General features: G+C 40.6%; 1 pseudogene; it reads left to right on the top strand.

Annotated features, from left to right (window-relative positions):
• Nucleotides 1-12,412: 12,412 nt before the first annotated feature.
• Nucleotides 12,413-12,692, top strand: LOC147457981 (uncharacterized; annotated as a pseudogene).
• Nucleotides 12,693-19,016: the final 6,324 nt, after the last annotated feature.

Below are 19,016 nucleotides of genomic sequence, written 5' to 3'. Positions count from 1 at the left end.
GAATCACAAATACTCCGAATTCACAGATTTGCTGGAGCAAATGATGGATGGAGCTTTCTCTATCCATGATGATAAGAGTCAAGTTCAACGACATTGGGTTCTTTTTGAATTTAGATCTGGCAGTAGACCTATAATGACAGAAACAGATGCTGCAGCTCGGAGCGTGGATGTGAAAGACATAAAGTTCGTCATCAATTATGATTTTCCTGAATCATGTGAAGACTATGTACATCAGATTGGACGAACAAGACAAGCTACTGCAAAGGCTATAGTCTATACTTTCTTTCCAACAACAAAATGACAAAAAAGACCACATCACCATTGACAATCAGGTCATGTCGGGGACGACATGAACGCGGAAGGGGGGAGTGTTGACCGTTGGGTCAACAACACAACATAACTCAAGTTTCGTACCAAAGTCTAATCTTTTGCAAGTTATGAAATGCTCCGGATTATGGCTATAAACGTCATTTGTAATGAGTAGTTATTCTAGTTCAAAAGCCGGGGTGCAATGGCACTTCCAGATTGTAAATACAAAGCCATTTGACCCATTCAACCCCATTCTTGGTTAAACCTAAGGTATCCTTAGTATATAAGGTACCTAGGTCATTTTGTAAGGAGACTTATCATAATCAAAACTTAGCGCTGCCGTCTACTGTATGTGAGAGAGAAAGAGAGTGAGCGTGAGTTATCCTCTCGTTACGCCCGGCTCGCTCAACACATTGGAGATCCGACTGCACCATTGTTGTAGGCTCGAGGAGAGCTACACGACAACGCCAAGCATTCCACGCGAGACGAAGCGCACACGTCGACGCATCTACGAGCTATTTGTGGCCGTAAGTGTATCAAACGATGTCTGTTTTCTACGTGCTAGTAGTCTATAGAATCGTGGCGACATAAGCTACGCATCGGTACTCATAAATTTCAGTTTCGGGCACTTTCAAAATTTTGCTCTGTCATCCTACGCGTTTTCCGCAGATCGGTTTAGAGTGAGGGTTTTGAGTGTAGAAGCTTAGGGACAGGTGTATCCTAGTGAGGGGATGGTGTTCCTTAAGTTTCGTATGAATCTGGCATGATTCGGTGAGTTACCTTCCATATGTGTGTATGTGGCTAGGTGGTGTAGTTGAGAGCAGTGAGGTTCTTGATTGTGGTTTAGTTGGCCTTCTAGAGTGTTGTATGTGTAGGATGGTCTCAGCCTGACAAGCTACAGAGATTTCCTCCGTGTCCCTATCGTGTCATCTGTGTCCTCGATTGACATTATGTTGATCTAGGTAGTGTTTGCATGCACTTCATGGGTGTGTGAGTCTCGCCCCATCCAACAGTGACCTGTTTGAGTAGCTATGTTGCAATTTTTATGATCTAGTAAATGATGGATCGTTATTTTGATGCCTTGTGAGATTGTTGCCAAACTTTGTGAACTTGCCCCCTTAGACCTGATGTAGCTTGCCTTAAGGTTCTATGGGTATTCAAGTCCGTTTAGTCATTGAAATGGCATGATGATTGAGAGCAGTGAGATAGGACATAGGTAGATTTTTTCCGATCTGGGAGTTGGTGATTTTCTTGTTGAGTTTGATATGTTTCCTTGTTAAGTTCACTTCTTGAGGATTGACACCCTCAAAGAGTCTCCGTGCCCCATCTGAGTCACTTCCGTGAGTATTGACATGAGTATGTTAGTGCTAGATAGCTATGCTATAGACGTCTGTCTCACGGTAACTTGCTAACACCCTCTTCCCTCTTTCTCTCAAAAAAAAAAAGAGAGGGAGGGCACTAGCTGAGATTTTAGAAGAGGGTGAATCAAAGTGGGTGTCTAATTCATGCATGATTTCCAACCTATACAGGTTGCGGTAAGGTGTCATGGTTCCACAAGAGATTACAAGTTATGAATCTTTAATTTCCATAAAGAGAGGGGGTGAAGATATTGAGCCAAAGCCTAAGTGCATGGAGGTTTGTACTACAAAATAATTGGAAGTGTATTTATTAGGATGATTTGGAAAGGGATATAGATGCATTTTTTAGAAGCATGCATAGTATTATGCTCCAAAGGTGCACATATATCAGAAGGTTGAAGAGAAATTTCATGGCTATGGTGATCAATGTGCAGGTAGCCTAGAAGAGTCTTTTGAATTGAAGAATGCAAATCTTATGTGTCATCTTAATGAAGGTTCTGTGAGAGATAGAGATGTACTTCATCGAGTGTTACATGGGCCACATATAGAGATATTAGCCATAAGGCTTTAGCTTAAAGTATGTGCAGTTATTTCTCTACCATTTTGGGGTTCATGATGTACTTTTATGACCCAAGAGGAGTCGCAAGATGCAAAGAGTAGATCTTGAGTATGGGATATGCTATTTTAGGTATGCTAGATGCAAAATATTCTGGGACTGTATAACGAGATCAGAAAAACTTCCAATGTTTACTAAAAATGAGATCTAAGAGGATTGGCATTTTCATTGTTGAAAATCTGTAAAGCGTGTGCTGTTCCCTATTATCCATTTATTGTAACAAATGAATGAATTATCTCCATATGTTTCTCAAGGTGGAAGTTGATTATGGAAGCTAGTCTATATTCCTTTGAATCCAGGAGGATGTTGTGGTGATCTAGGGTACAATAGGCCTATCCCCTCCCGCCCTTCTCTCTCTCTCTCTTCAAAATCTCTCTCTCTCTCTCTCTCCCCCCCCCCCCCCCCCCCCCCCCCCCCCCCCCCCCCCCCCCCACACACACACACACACACTCATCCCACAACACACACACACACACACAAGTGATATGTAACTTTATCTTTTTGAGCTCTCGAAATTTGGATTTTTCTAGATTGATCTGCTAGAAGAATCTGTTGGCATGAGAAAAAGCATACATACGAGAGAGAGAGAGAGAGAGAGAGAGAGAGAGAGAGAGAGAGAGAGAGAGAGAGAGAGAGAGAGAGAGAGAGAGAGAGATTTGTGTGTAAGGTAGTAAGAGAAGCAATTCTTGCTTTTTTTGTAGATACTAAGGAAATTTATGTCAGCCAACATGCTGGCCGTCTTTAATGATGCAATTGTGCATGGACCGGAAGCAATATTGTCTTCATAGGAGGTATCAAGTACAACTCTTGTGAGCTTGCTGCAAAGTTCAATGAAAAGCACAAAGACATAGTTTTTGTTGACCACCAAGGTATTCCAAATGTGCAATTAGTTTATTTGTAGGTTGTTTGTTTCACTTTGTTGAGAAGTGATTTGTTAGTACTTCTTAACTTTGTTAAGTTTACCTAATAACGAGTAGCTCGTTAGAAAGCGTGTGGAAACTCTATCACTGCATTTCCTCAAGATATAGTATTCTTTCTCTTCTCTGCATGGGGTGATTGCTAAGCCTCTCAAGAATAGGCGTTTGCACATTGTTGTTTACCATAGTCGGTATGTAAGTGTAAACACCCCGAAGCCGAGCTACATTCTCTAACCAGAGAGATTGTCAAAACTAGTGAATTTGGGTTACTGTTGGAATCTAGGTCAAATCTAGGTCGTCGTCTAGACCTAAAGCTATCATTTTATTGTGCATGAAAGGCTTACTGATTGATTTGATAACATAAGGTCTTGGAGAGTGGTCTAAATATGCAACGTGAACACTTATCATGGGCTTATACATACATAACATTTTCATATATGAGGGGTTGAGATGATAACTTCTAGCAAATGTTGATAGCTTTGTTAGGAATGAATGAGTAGGTTAAATGCAGATTAGAGTGGTGTACTTAATGGAGAGAGAATTTTCACACACAAGAGGGATAATAGAGAAGAGAGAGAGAGTGAGAGAGAACACACATGATATATATGGTTCACCCAAGTGTAATAGAAATGGCCTATGAACATTGAGAATAGCGAAATTAAGAGAATTATAGTGAGCATTTTTATGAGACTACTTTGAGAACATAGAGGATGATCTTATATTAGCGATAGCAACATAACCATTATACTTAATTAACTTGACATGAACAATACTTTGCAAGAGAGAGTAATAGAGAACATGACAACAGTTGACGACCGGATTTACTTGGAGCTGGTCCCCCCTCCAAAAGGCTTTTGTGTTATAGATTCTCCCATCAAGAGAGACTTGTTACAATACAATCTTTGTGTTCCTTGTGGCACAGGTGATGCAATGAATATGGAAAGCTTCATGCATCACGAGCATAACATAGAATTTGTAAAAGCATTAACGATCCCCGGCCTTAGTCCCAAGGCCTCAAACACCTTCGGTGGAGAGAGCTAGCGGGGAATGAGGGTAGGGAAGAGGAAGAAGAAGTAGCATACGAGAAAGAGAACTTATCATCACTCTTCTTGCATAGCATAGCATAATAACGTAATAATGATGATGATGATGATGGCAAGCTTAAGCATTGAAGCATGGCTCTTGATTGAATTTGCATTCCATATCCAAGAGTGTTGGTGTAGGCTTTCAACTTCTCAAGAGAAGGAGATGGAGCTCTTGCACTTTGCACCTCACAAAATAAGTGTGTGTGTGTGTGTGTGTGTTGGGCGGGGGGGGGGGAGTATACCCCTTCTCATGTTTGGTCCACCTTCTCTCTCTCTCTCTCTCTCTCTCTCTCTCTCTCTCTCTCTCTCTCTCTCTCTCTCTCTTTTGTATTATTTAATTATATCATTTGGACAAGTGTCCTCTTTTCCCTCTTTGAGAGAAAGAGCTTAATATTTATTTAAATGCATCTAAATTCTCATTGGAGCCCTTTAAAGCCTATCCAATAGGATTCAAGCACATCATAACGGCAAAATATCTTAGGTGCTTCTTAAGAGATCATGTTCAAGCACCTTAGTCATTTAAGCGTGACAATATTTTATGCCTCTTGAGAGATCATGTTCGAATTGAACACTTCAATTACCCTAGTCATTTAAGCATGACAAGCACCTCAAGATTGGGCAAGGTTCTCACAAACACCTTAAGCACCTTAGTCAGCATGCACGATAAACACCTCAAGCTTGGGTAGGGTTCCCACCTCAAGATCAACCCCAGCTTGCTTAAGGTCCTACACCTAAGGACTTTTAACACTAACCTTTGGAGGTCTTTAATGAAGCTAACACTTAGGTCTTTAAGCTCCATTAGCTAGCATTGCTCTTTGACAAACCATCTCTCATTTGGACCCCTTTAACTTTGGTCCCGTGTTGAGATAGATCCATAAGCACATGTCTATATTCTAACCCTTGTTCCCATTTATTATCACACATTAAATTATCACTTTAATATGAGAAAATCATTTGGGTTGGTTAGATATTAGATTTTATGACATTACCTCTCTCTTGAAATCATAGTCATCCTCGACTATGAGGTAGAAGAGATAAAGCCTTAGTCATTAGTCGATGTTTCTTAGTGGGTAGAGGATCCCTTTTCACCCTATGACATCATTCCAGAATGGATGACTAGTCCATTTGGTACTTGGGAGACTTAGCTGCCGCAAGCATGTCTGCTCTTTAGTCCATATCATACTCCCAAAGTAGAGTGACAGATTCTACTTGGTGTTTGAGTGATGTCGTCATCACAAACATGATTCTAAGCATGCATACTATTTAAATTTGTGCACAAAAGAGGATTAGTCTTATAAGACAAAAACATTGTTTATTTAGAAAGCTTTTACATTTGCTTACTCTAGTGTAGCATTGTAAGCATTGACAAGGTTCATACTATCCTTAAGCTGTGTTCCTTGCATCCATCTAGCATCTTCAAAAGGTTAGTTTTTAATTTAATAAGATATCGTCGGATAATCTTACCATGTCTTAGTACCTTGTCTTCGTGTCGAAGAATCAATTTGGACTGCAGCACCTCTTCTTGATCTTCAATCTTTGGAGGGTCCTCAATTATTGGTCCTTTTGCTGGCTCGCCTTTGTAAAGCTTGAGTAGCTCACATGAAAAGCATTGTGAATGAGCCAATGGTTGGGCAACTTGAGTTGATAGGCCATCTTGTTTATTTTTTTTAAGATTTGGAAAGGACCATAATATCTTTTTGCTAACTTAGCATAATACTTTTCGTGGTCCGTAGGATTTTTACTCGTAGTTTGCCTCAATCGAGGCTTGGGAAACTTAAGTAAGACCCAATCATTTTCTTTAAACTTTAAGGCCCTTCTGTGCTTGTCTCAACAACAACTTTTTGCCTTTGTTGAGACATGGATATAACCTCATTAATCTTTTGAAAAGATTCTTGTCGGTCTGCTATACTCATCAGCAGTGAAGATCTTCCCATGTACTTAAAGTAGCAAGGGACTTCCCTCTATGATCTCAAAAAGGTGCCTTGCCCGTAGTAGTATGGACAGCATTATTGTACGCATACTCTCAAGGGGTAATTTTTCTCCCATTGAGCATTGATCTACTTATGTAACATATATCTTTAGTAGATCAAGAATCGTAAGATTGGCTATCTCATTTTGGCCATCCATTTGTGGGTGATAGGCTGAAGAGAAATTCAATCTTGTACCTAGATTTTCAAAGAGACCTTTCCAAAAATTACTAGTCATTCTAGGATCTCTATCTGACACGATGGATGTTAGCAATCCATGGTGTTTGAAAATTTGAGATATGAAGAGAGTTGCGATTTGGTGTGCCTTAATAGTCTGTTTGATAAGAATAAAGTGTGCTTGCTTGCTAAACTTGTCGACTATTTTTCATATTCTCGTATTCCCATGGATAGACTAAGGTAATCCAAAGATAAAATCCATGGATATACTCTCCCATGGTGAATTAGGGATTGGCAATGGCTAGAGTAATCCATGTTGCTTCCCTTTATCATACTTGGTCTTTTGGTATACCACACATTTTGAAACATATTCTTGTATGTACACTTTCATGGTAGGCCAATAGAAGTACGTCTCTACTCCTCGAAGAGTAGGTTGAATGCCTCTATGCCCTGCTTAAGGAGGAACGTGGGCTTCATACATAACTTTCTCATGAAGGGAGTAACACATAGCCTGTTGCCATGGAGAAGATAACCATCCTGTAAGGTGAATGGTTCTTCTTTCTTCCCCAAAGCAAGGGCTAACATTATGTCTCTAAAGCCAGGGTCAGTAGCATACTCATCTATCATAGAAGATAGATAATTGTGAGTTGCTATAGACACTGCATTGACTCTTGATCACCGTGAAAGTGCATCAGCCACTTGATTGTGCTTACCAAAAATGTGAGCAATATGAAAATAAAATTGTGAAAGAAAATTTTTCCACCTCATTTGTTTGTCAAAGATCTTGGTTTGCAATGAAGTACTTAAGACTTTGGTGATCCGTTCGTAGGATGAATGGAGTCTCCAAAAGGTAGTGCTTCCATGTATCAAGGGCATGTAGGACGGCTAGTAGCTCCTTTTCATAGATTACCAAGATACGCTCATCGGAATTGATTCTTCGACTCTCATATGCTATGGCATGCCCTTTTTGAAGCAAGACTGCTCCGAGGCAATCTCCACAAGCATCACATTGGACCTCAATGGTTTTGAGAGGTCCAGAAGTATAAGCACATGTTGAGAGGTAAGCTTTTCTTTAAGCTTATCAAAAGAATTTTTCTCTTTGGCAGACCATATGTACTTAACGTTCTTCTTTGTCAAGTCATGTAATGGTCCCGCTATTTGAGAGAATTTGGCTATGAAGAGTCTATAGTATGCGCACATACCAATAAAGCTTCTTAACTCATGTAGATTCCTTGGATTAGGCCATGCTTTTATTAGCTCCAATTTTGATGAATTTATACGGATACCATCTTGAGAGATAATACGACCTAAGTATTGAATCTCTTGAAGGAAAAATTCGCTCTTCTTTTGATTAATAAAAAGCTTGTTCTCCCTCAAAGCTTGAAAAATTACCTGGAGATGTTGCTTGTGCTCCTTTAAGGACTTGGAGTAGATGATGATATCATCAAAGAACACTCCAATGAATTTGCAGTAGGGTCTAAAGATTTTCTCCATTAAACGATTCAACGTGGCTAGAGCATCTGTCAAAACAAAAGGCATGACAATATATTCATAAAGACCAAACGTTGTACGGAACGCGGTCTTTACGATATCTTCATTCCCTATCCTTAATTGATGATAGCCACATTTAAGGTCAATCCTACTGAAGTAGGTCGAACCTTGTAGCTTATCAAATAGATCTTCGACCTGTGGTACGGGAAATCTATTTTTGATAGTGAGATGGTTTAGCGCTCGATAGTCCACACGCATGTGGTATGTACCATCTTTGTTTTGCACTAAAAGGACTGGAGAAGAAAAAGGAGAGAAGCTAGGCCTCACCATCCCTTTGTCTACCATTTCATGCACTTGCCCCATAATCTCCTCTTGTTGAGCTTGAGAAACTCTATAAGGAGGCTTGTTAGTCAGAGAGCTTCTTGGTAGGAGCTCGATTTGATGGTCATCATCCCCTCGTTTTGGAGGTAAGTCCATAGAGATATCATCGATAAAAACATCTTGGAATCCATTTAGAAAATTAGACACGTCTAACTTTTCTTGATTCCTACCATTTTTATTTGATCAAACATTAGCGTCATTAGTGGATTCTTTGACAAAAATCATGTACGCAGAAACCGAGCTTTTCACATTGACTTATCAAAAGTAGGTGAATTTACCAGTGGTATAGTATGATCAGATTCACTAGCATCTATATACATGCTCTTTTCCTTGTAGGTGAAGTAGATTCTCCTTCCAGGGAACTTCATGTTGGCAGCCATGTTGAACCATGGTGCCCCTAGGATAACATCCTCATGTTGGAGAGGAGAGATGAAAAAATCTTCTTTGTTAATGTAGCTTTGGACATGAAGCCTCAACTTCCCAATCAAGGGAGTAACGGAGGCTTGCTATCCCTTGAAAGCTCCATCAACAACATTTACATTATCTCCCATCTCGAAAGCTTGAATGCCCAACTTAGTGTCCAAATCCGTTGATATGAAGTTGTGAGTAGAGCCAAGGTCAAACAAGATAAATGAATCATGCTCCCTTACCTTTCCCCAAGCATGGGAAAGAGGTGATCCTTTGCAATGAGCATCCTCTTTTGAAGCTTCAATCGTTGAAGCTCTAGGAGTCTCATTGCAGGCATTTGCCATGTCCTTGCTCCCCACACTTGAAGCATTCGTGGTCCTTACAAAAAGCTTCCAGCTCTTCAAGAGAGAGTTTATTTTTACCTTTGTAAACTCCCTTCTCCTTGGACCAATTGTTGTTGTTGTTGTTGGAATTGCATTGGGAAGAATTTTGGGCATTGTTTTTCCCCTTTGCATCACTTTTGTCTTTGCTTTCCATGGGCTTGGAATTCCTTCTAGCCTCTTGTTGGAATTTGATGCGTGAAGAAACCATACTGTGGTGGATTACTTTGGTGATAGAACTAGGCCGTTGAGAGTTGACATACTTGGCCATTCCTTCAAGTAATCCCACACAGAATTGTTGCTTTTGCTCGGTGAAGTCTATCTTTTGAAAGACAACAGCCTTGAGATGTAAATTGCAAAACTTGTCCACATATTTGTGGATAGACTCATTGGAGAGCAGCTTCAAACTCTGCCATTCGATAAGCACTTTGTCCTTTACATCGCTTGCAAGGAATTGCTTCATGATGGAAACTTGTAGAGTTTTCCATGTCTTTGGGGCTTTACCGTTGCCATGAAGGCTAGCCCACCATTGACAAGAAGATTTTTGGATAGCTACATGGCGTAGCTGGGAGGACTCCGTGAACTTTTTGGAGGCGTAGCTCGTCTCCAAAGGCCGCATCAAATTGTTGGATGAAGGCTAATACTTTGTCACTGGCACCAAAGGTGCCATCATAGGTGAGAAAAGAGATACTCTTTTCTCCCTCTTTGAACGTCTTGAGATTTTGGGACCTTCGCCATGCAGGGTAAGATTTGCGATGTCCTCTACCATTTGGACACTTTCAAAGGAATTTCGGCTTTTCTTTGAAAATACACTGCGTTTTTCACTTTTCGACCCAAATTTGGAGATTTTGGTGTCAAATTGAGTTGATATCTGGTGTGCTAGGCCTATGTACTATGGATATATATCATCAGTCAGCAAACTTGGAAAAAGTTATGCCTTGATCATGTTAGGAAACAATTGGCGTTTTTTTGTTGCGTTTTTTGGCTTTTTGTCCCAAATTTGAAGATTTTGAGGTCCAAATGACTTGAGATCTTGCGAGTGTGATGTATGTACTAAGGATATACAAGACATCCACTCACTTTTGACTACTAAGTGCTCTTTTAGACATATTAGTTTCTATGTATCTAGAAGAAACACTATCTTGGAACCAAAGGAATATTCCTTTTTTCCAAAATATTATGGTCGGATGGTGGCCCACAAAGTGATTCAAAAATGGCCGATCGATGGCTGGTAGTCAATGGACAATTGGCCGGTTGTCAATGGCTAGTTGGCCACCGGTTGGAAGTCTATGACCGATGGTTGAAACTCAATGGCCAGTGATGGCTTGTCTACACAAGGGCGGCTACACATAGGCGCATCAACAAGTTCTACTTGGACTTGTCTACTCTAGGGTGGCTACATAACAGCTATCTCTCATGAGTTTGAAGTGCAAAGCCATTGAGTGTCTGCTTTTCTGTGAATGTATCCCACACTTGTGTCAGAAAATCTAATATCTAACCAACCCAAATGATTTTCTCATATTAAACTGATCATTTAATGTGGGAGAATAAACAGGAACAAGGGTTAGAATATAGACATGTGCTTATGGATCTATCTCAACAAGGGACCAAAGTTAAACGGGTCCAAATGAGAGATGGTCCGTCAAAGACAAATGCTAGCTAATGGAGCTTAAAGACCTTAGGGTTAGCTTCATTAAAGACCTCCAAAGGTTAGTGTTAAAAGCCCTTAGACCTAGGACCTTAAGCAAGCTGGGGTTGACCTTGAGGTGGGAACCCTACCCGAACTTGAGGTGCTTATCGTGCATGCTGACTAAGGTGCTTAAGGTGTTTGTGAGAACCTTCCCCAAGCTTGAGGTGCTTGTCATGCTTAAATGACTAGGGTGCTTGAAGTGTTCAATTCAAACATGATCTCTCAAGAGGCATAAAAGATTTTCATGCTTAAATGACTAAGGTGTTTGGTGTTCAATTCAAACATGATCTCTTAAGAAGCATAAAAGACACATGTCAATATCCTCCCCATTTTGCCCTCGTGATGTGCTTGAATCCTATTGGATAGGCTTTAAAGGGGTCCAATGAGAATTTGAATGCATTTAAATAAATAATTAAGCTCTTTCTCTCAAAGAGGAAAAAGAGGGCACTTTTCCAAATGATATAATTAAATAATGAGAGAGAGAGAGAGAGAGAGAGGTGAACCAAACATGAGAAGGGGTATACTCTCCCACACACACACACTCTTATTATGTGAGGTGCAAAGTGCAAGAGCTCCATCTCCTTCTCCAAGCTTGTTGAGAAGTTGAGAGCCTACACCAACACTCTTGGCTATGGATTGCAAATCCAACCAAGATCCATACTTCAATGCTTAAGCTTGCCATCTTCTCATCATTATTATGCTATTATGCTATGCTACGTAAAAAGAGTGATGATAAGTGAGGAACTATCACTTTCTCGTACGCTACTTCTTCTTCCTCTTCCCTACCCTCATTCCCCGCCAGCTCTATCCACCATTGAAGGTGTTTGAGGCCTTGGGATTGAAACCGGAGATAGTTAATGCATTTACAAAGTCTATGTTATGCTCGTGATGCATGAAGCTTTCCATATTCATTGCATCACCTAGGTCACAAGGAACACAAAGATTGTATTGTACCAAGTCTCTTTACTTCATTAGCGTAGAAGGCAAATTCAAAAATCTAGAAGCACCTTCGTCCACGTGGCTGGCATAACATTCGAAAGCTTTTTTAATCGTAGGGCTTAAAAATAAAAGTGCGCTCCGAGAGAGACAGAGTTGCAACGAGCTGCAGTGTTCTATTTCGCTGCGCAACCTGCCATCACCCTAAGGGAGCCTCTTGTTGTGCCGCGTCTGTACCTTGCGCATATTCAGCACATCCCCCATCTGCTGAAGGCCCTTGGCACAACCCAACTGCGCGCTAGAGAATTGCAAATGGTGCACTCACTCTGCTGCTCGCTGGTCAGTAACTGCAGCCATTCACCCTGTTTTGCTACAGCAGATTGCTCGATTGAGATAGGCTCAATTTTGGCCTCCCACATAGTGTGCACTCACACACAACCTGAATTTATTGGTATTTGTGTCAAATTGTACATGTTGCTACGTGCACAGCTTGCAGGCAACAGTTCGGAGGTTTCTTCGAAGGTTTGTCTTTGCCTCTGTGTGTATGTGTGTGTGTGTGTGTGTGTGTGTGTGTGTGTGTGTGTGTGTGTGTGTGTGTGTGTGTGTGTGTGTGTGTGTGTGAGAGAGAGAGAGAGAGAGAGAGAGAGAGAGAGAGAGAGAGAGAGAGAGAGAGATTGCAACCCTTCACTAAACGCAAATGGTGATTCAAAATCCACCCAAAGATGCCCCAGCTGCTGCTGACGACCCTAAGCTGGATCTTTTAGAAGATGATGACGAGTTTGAAGAGTTCGAGAATGAAGAGCGGGATGATGAAGACGAGGGAAAAGATGCTTTACACCAATCGGAGGATGATTGGGATGACGATGATGTGAATGATGATTTCTCACAGCAGTTGTAAAAGGAGCTGGAAAAATGATATGATAGCTAGTTCAATGTTAGCGATTTTTCTTGATGGAAGGATTGAGTTTATTAAGTAGGATCATATACTATCTTGAAGCATCTACGTGTTGTGAGTAAAATCTCATTGGCATGATGAAAGAAAATTGCAAGTATGTATGGGTGATTACTTAGTGCAATCACCTACACTTGCATCTTAAAGGCATGTGGCATTATGCGGACGTTGATATGGGAAAAGACTATTGAAAAAAGACGTTGTGCTTGGAAATGGCTTAATTGACATGTATGCCAAATATTTACGAAGCTCAAAAAAGTGCTCGACGAGCTTCCTGTCCACAATGTCATCTCTTGGTACGCACTCTCTCTCTCTCTCTCTCTCTCTCTCTCTCTCTCTCTCTCTCTCTCTCTCTCTCTCTCTCCCCCCCCCCCCCCCCCCTTGAGCAATAAATGTGTTAAGACAGAACTAGAACTATTAATCTGCTTCAGACTGTCATCTTTGTATCTGCTCCTACGCACTGCACACTACAATGCAGCTAACGAATCACTCTGGTTTGATGGGAGAATCTATAATACAAAAGCCTTTTGGAGGGGGGATCGGCTCCAAGTAAATCTGGTCCTCAATTGTTGTCATATTCTCTAATACTCTCTCTTGTAAAGTATTTTTCATGTCAAGTGAATTAAGTACAATGGTTATGTTGCTATCGCTAATTAAGATCACCCTCTATGTTCTCAAAGTAGTCTCATAAAAATGTTCACTATAATTCTCTTAATTGCGCTATTCTCAATGTTCATAGGGAATTTCCATACATTGGTATCATAGTAGAATGAACATTGATAACTTTGATTTTGCACATGAAGGTGCTAATGATGATGCCCCCATGTTTGTTAATTACCTTGTTACTAGGTTGTAGCAAGCTATGGGCAACCCTACTTTGCAAGCCGAAGTTACTCAGCAAATTCGTGCTTATAGGATTTCTCTTCCTCTCCAAGAGGAGAGAGAGCTTAGGAGGTCTCTTGATGAGACTCCCAAAAGAAGACTCTCTCCCCTAAGAGAGGAGGAATCCAAAGAACGAGAAATAAGCGAATCCCTAAGTTCCTCTGAAGATGTGGCTCCACGAAGACGGCGGTCTAGACGGTCGCCAACTCCTCCCAAGAGGAAACGATTAACCCATAGTCCTTCTCCTTGTTACTTCGAAAGGGAAGAGAGGAAACAAAGAAAGAAAAGGGCAAGAAAGAGGTCAACCTCTTCTCCTTCTTCTTCACCTTCCTCCTCTTCCGACGAAAGCAACAACTATTCTCCTAGAGAATGGCAAGAGCTGAGAGGGAGACAGAGAACGAACGTGAAACCAGAGCTCCCAAGGGCAAAGAAAAGGTGTACAAAGGCAGAGAGCAACCTGAGCCTAGTAAAAGAAGGAGACGTAGCAAAATCAAGCAAGCACATTTCCAATTGGGGCATGGCTATCCCGAGTACAACCTGGTAAGTGATGTTCAAAATTAGAAAGCAAACATTACTTTTGGTCAGGTGTTGGCTTTAAATCCAAAATTGAGGAGGTAGTGGTCTACGAGTGTTAGCACCAGGCTGCCGAGAGCTAAGGGGAATGTGCACGCGGTGCAAAACATGGCCTTGAGGGTAGGTAGCCCGATTGATATTCTTCCACAGGTGGATGCTGTTATAGAGAAAATGATGCAGGTACATGCCTATATAGACAAAGTAATTTTGGATTGTGTATATCCATAGCATTTGGGACATGCATGCAAGATCCCAAGCTCTTTGGATAACTAAATCTATGAAATTAGGCCAAAAAGATAAAAAAACATAACTTTTGGAAAAAAAAATGCCAATTCTCTCCTAGCATGATCAAGCATAACTTTTTTCAAGTTTGTTGATTGTTGATGGATATTCGTAGTACATAGGCCTAGCACACCACATATCACGTCAATCAGACATCAAAATCTCCGAATTTGGGCCAAAAAGTGAAAAACACAATGTATTTTCAAAGAAAAACCATGATTTTTTTAAAAGTTGTTTGGATCGTTAAATCTCCGAAATTAGGCCGAAAAGAGGAAAAAATCGCAATTTTTGGAAAAAAAAAAGGTAAGTCTCTCTTAATGTGATGGAGTTATGACCTTTTCCAAGTTTTGATATTGTTGATGTATATCCATAGTACATAGGCCTAGCACACGAGATATCAAGTCAATCGGACACCAAAAAAATTTGTGCAGAAAGTAAAAAACACAGTGTATTTTTGAAGAAAAGTCGAGATTTCTCTAAAATAACAAGATTTTTTTAAAAAGTGACCTTGCACTGTGTATATCCATAGCATTTAGAACACGCATGCAAGATCTCAAGCTGTTTGGATGGCTAAATCTCCGACAATAACCTGAGAAGAGAACAAACACAGTTTTTAAAGAAAACAAGCTTTTCTTTGCGTTTGAGTGGATCCAAGGTATCTTTTCATAAACTAATTGCATATGTTGTATATCCATACTAATTTGAGTATGCATGTTCAAGTTATTTGGACGCTTAAAACTCAAAATCGAAGGCAAAAAGGTTCAATGGAAGAGTCTGCTAAAAATGCAAAGATTTGCCAATTTTGATTTTTTGGTCTTCAAATTGTACCAAAACTTGTAGAATAGATAGATGCGAAAAACCAATGGATTCACATTTTATATGATCCATAGAACCTTGTGCTTCTAGGACAGCATTGCATGGAAGCGTAATTCAAGTGGGTAATTATACGATCGTTAGAAGGTCAATGATGCCACCAAAAGTAACAAGAGTTCTTAAAATATTTGCTCCAAAGAGTGTCTTAGGAAGGGGGATACCACAATTTCCTCTTAAAGTGCCATATGTGATGTATGAACATCCAGAAATACCAGGAATGGTAAGATACATAGCAGAGCTGAGCTAACTGGACCTTCCTAGGTAGCAAAGTGCATGAGAAAGAAATAAGGTGGATATGCTCTTCTTTAAAGAGGTTTTGAGAGCTAAATAAGTATTCAATTACCGAGAGAGAGAGAGAGAGAGAGAGAGAGAGAGAGAGAGAGAGAGAGAGAGAGAGAGAGAGAGAGAGAGAGGGATAGGGGTCAAAGAGTGAGAGGGTGGGAGGGGGGGAAAGTAAGTGGGAGAAGAGGAGGAACTTGAGGAAGAGAGGGCAAATGGAGGAGATGAGGGTGCCCTACAAAGGAGATGTAGGGAGGAGGTGGAGGAGAGGGAGGATATTAGAGGAGGAGCAAGGGAAGAGGAGGAAGCACATGGGCAATAAGAGGAGGAAGGGGATGTAGGGAGGGCAGCCCCCTGGAAAAAAAAACTCTCTTCAAAGCTCGCCCCATTGAGCTCAGTTGAAGACCTAACTTGCAAAAGAAGTGATGTCAACACCATGGAAGAAGCAACTGCTTTTCAAAAAATTACTATAAGATCAATTCGTGCAGCATATGTGGAAAGAACACACACTCATCAAATACTTCTTTTTACAAAAACAAAGAAGCTGGCACAAAGCAACAAAAGCAACTTCAAAGACAAAGATTGAGGTAGAAACTCCAACAACACAGGCAAAATCAATTTGGTATTTGAAGACTTTGACGATGAAGATGGCGAGGCCAACCCTTGCTACATTGATGACATACTCTAAAGCACCAACTTTTGTAGCCAAATTCTTGATGGAATACATTCATCAAGGGGGGCAATTTTGCATCTATTCTTATTGTTAAATTCTCTAGGATAGATATTTGATTCTTACACCCTATTGTTCAAATTCTCTAGGAGATGACACTTTGTACTTGTTGAGTGCTACATATGACACACGTGGGAGAAATTTTGCTGGAGTGTGTGACATATTTTGCACCTCTATATGGAGTCTTTCCCTAGCCATTGATGCATGTTTAGCCATCCCAAATGATGCCCATACAAAGGTACATAACCCATGGGTGTTTCTACACATGTTCCACTTGCATATAAAGCCAAGAGATAGGTCAAAATATCCCCTAAAAGACTGTATACAAGTTCTCCACTTGATTCTCCACATTTGGAATGATCCTTGAGCTCTCTCACACCTCATCCATGATGTAAGCAACAAGCTCTAGCCCATGCATATATAAGAGGCACTTTTGTAGTCATTTCAAAAAATAATCAAGCTCTACTATGTCATTTTCATCCATGGATGGTTATTGTGTGTACCCACCATAGCTAAACATGTAGTACTCATGACACAATTCAAGTGTATCGACTCCATTTAGAATGGTAGAGTCTATGTCATCCTCGTAATCTAAATACGTGCTAGATAGCTCACACCCCATTTGGTTTATAGGAGTGACTTTAGGATATATAGAGGTTGTGGTCCTAGAAATGGAGGTGGAAAGGGTATAGATTGGACAACATTTTGGTTCCTCGAGACTAAATGTTGTGCTTATTGCTCCACAAATGCGACAGGTATTAATGCAGAAGCTAGAGTCGGGTTCGTCCAAGGTAATGGTGGCTTATTTATCATCATATGTTGAAGTACTAGATAGTCCCTAGATTGATGGCCATATCCACCACACGTATTGCAATTCTCGTTAAATTTATCTCTAAAGGTAGGTCATTCACTCGTGCTATCTGGACCTAAGTAAACAAAACAACATTATTGCTCCCTTCTTGGGTATATATGAGTTACGAGTATTTTGAGGAGCTCGGTTGTCCCTAAGGTATTTTTAGAAGGCCTTTGTAAGATCTGCCAAGGAAATTATAGATATCTTTGGCTCCTTAGCAGTATGCTTTATGATCATCGGTTCATGCTCAACGGCTTGTGAGCTAGTGGATTTTGTCTCAATAGACATCTTTTTCCATGCAATCATCAAGGAGTCATCAAGTTGTCTTCTAGTTGGATTGCATGGATACTGACAACTTTCCAAGTAGTAATACCTCTCATGACTAAGCCATTATAGATGTCCTCATGTCAAAATCCTCGCATGAATCTGCCAAGTATTTGATTTTTGTTAAAGCACTCATTTGGGGTATAACGAGAATTCAAATGCTTCAAACGACTAATGAATTCTCTCACTGATTCTCCTTCCTCACGTTTGGCTTTTTGAAGTTAAGATGCCACTCCCCAAAGCAGGCCTTCTCATATGTACTCCTTCAAGAACAACCTCTTGAGAACATTGTATAGCCTCCCTTCTTCAACTCTCAATGTCCTATACCAATCTTTGGCCTTTCCACTCAGGGTTAAGTTTAAGGCTTTGCACTTATGCAACTCATTGTGATCTTTCAGGGAGTCACATACATGTTCAAAATTTTTGTGTGAGTTTTGCCACTTGAACCGCTTCACTTCCTTCTTTGCTTCCAGGATCCGTCTCAAGTGTATTAGGCATATTTTTTGCAATAGATTGACTGATGATTTGAGCAAATGTTGCCACTCATCTACATGAGCAGGTATAGCTGGTGTAGGAGGGGCTCCTAGACTTATGTGAGGTACAGGGTTGGCAGTGGTCTTGGCACGGGCACACTCCTTCTTGGGCTCCATGCTTAGAATAGTGGTGCAGCACGTGGGGGTCTAGAAGATGCAAAAAAAAAAGGCATGCTCCCAAAAGGTGTAGGGCCTGCTTGAGACATGAAATATGACATGGAATTTAGCATAGCTCCATTTGAATAGAAATTAGAATAATGTGGTCGTAACCATGAGCAAATGGAATGTCAAGAGATGCATGGACGGCGTAAGCTTTAGTCGCGATAGCCACAAATGGGTGATGCATGCTTGTATCAAATGTGGAAATTGTTTTAGGCATAAAGTAAGCAGGTGTCAGTGCAACATTCACCACATAGGTTAGGGTTTCACTTTCTCTCATGCTCATCACTGGAAAATGCATTGTACTCGTAGTGTTTCCGAGAGAAAGATGAGCTAGATTTGGAAAAGTAAAACTAATGCTTGTGGACTTTAAATGTACGTAGATGCCATGCAAAACAATGTATGATGGGTCTATTGGATTCACACAAAGAGTATCCATTTGTGACAATCTTGGCGAAGTTGCCTTGGCACTATCTAGAATTTCATAGGACCTGTTGAAGGTATAATTATCCCTCTATTATGCCTCTCATTTTGGAGAGTCCTATGGATGGCACTGCAAAATCATACGATGTTGTGCCTCTAGACTTGTGGCACTCAACGTGGATTGTAAGATATCCAACCAACCCACAGAGTAGGTGTGGCTAGTTTTCATGTTGGTCAGAGTCTCACTATGCAAGTCGTACTTCCAATTTCCATTGAGAAATAACCCATCAAAAGTTGATGCACTAGAGGTTCCTCTTGAAGGAAATGCAATGTCACTACCTGTTGTTAAACTGTTCATTACCACCAATTTAGGGTGATCAGATTGCTCAATGATTTTTAGTCGTCTTCATTGTTGTCTTTCCTTGATTTTCTCAATGG

The sequence above is a fragment of the Adiantum capillus-veneris genome, chromosome 5 (genome assembly GCF_014529385.1).
Source record: "Adiantum capillus-veneris isolate H3 chromosome 5, ASM1452938v2, whole genome shotgun sequence".
NCBI lineage: Eukaryota > Viridiplantae > Streptophyta > Polypodiopsida > Polypodiales > Pteridaceae > Adiantum > Adiantum capillus-veneris.
The sequence above is the reverse complement of the archived record's forward strand: the minus strand, read 5'-3'. Positions and strand labels throughout refer to the sequence as shown.